This window comes from Penaeus monodon, chromosome 19, assembly GCF_015228065.2.
Source record: "Penaeus monodon isolate SGIC_2016 chromosome 19, NSTDA_Pmon_1, whole genome shotgun sequence".
In the NCBI taxonomy this organism is placed as follows: domain Eukaryota; kingdom Metazoa; phylum Arthropoda; class Malacostraca; order Decapoda; family Penaeidae; genus Penaeus; species Penaeus monodon.
In genome coordinates, this window is record NC_051404.1 from 3,327,589 (window position 1) to 3,328,413 (window position 825).

General features: G+C 30.1%; 1 protein-coding gene across 2 annotated transcripts in view; it reads left to right on the forward strand.

Annotated features, from left to right (window-relative positions):
* LOC119584972 (ecdysone receptor-like) overlaps positions 1–825 on the forward strand; it is a gene marked incomplete at its 5' end in the record, with an annotated part of 11,604 nt that overhangs the window by 4,880 nt on the left and 5,899 nt on the right.

Sequence of the window (825 nt, forward strand, 5' to 3'; positions counted from 1 at the left end):
CAGATTGTGCATTTTTGGCTTGGTTTAATTTTGTGTGCAAGCAAATTTTGTGTGGGTGTGTGTATCTGTGTATGACTGTATATTTTCATAGTATGTCTTTAATCAACTGGGATAGTACCATATTCACTTTAATCTCTGATATCATCTGACAGCTTTTTGAACACACCTATAGTCAATCAATCTTTGCACAGGCTTGGACATATTGCTTTCATATTAATGCATATACCTGGAAGACTTAAAGAGAAGATGGTGTTCCTTGTCTGCTGTTAACTGATATGATTTGTCATATGGATACTTCCCTTGTTGATGAAAGACACAATGTCTCTGTTGATATTTAGTAACATTGAGGCAAGTATTTAATGAAGACAATAGTGTATATATGAGCATAATTCTATATACATACTCTAACCAAATGACAGCTAGTATTATGCATGTATGTGAATCTATATATTAGATAGAAAGAGCAGTTAGAGATCTAGAATTGTATTAACATAACTATGTTAGTAAAATCTATTGCTGCTGTTTTTATGTGATCTGCAACTGCTTATTCTTCAAATATGGATGTAAGGACGGAAATGAATATGAATGTTTGTATTTTTGTAAATAATTTTATTATACAGAATGTTTTAAATCTATAACTATGAGAGTGTCTTAAATGTAGATGAAATGAGTGGTTTTGTGAGTACTGTGTTGTTATTATCCCTGTTTTGTAATTGATAATGACAATAGTAATAACAGTGCTGGCAATAATAACAATTCAGTATTCCCATATATTTTATTCATTTAGCATTTAATTGTAATGTTTGTTTTTTCTTCTTAAATAGA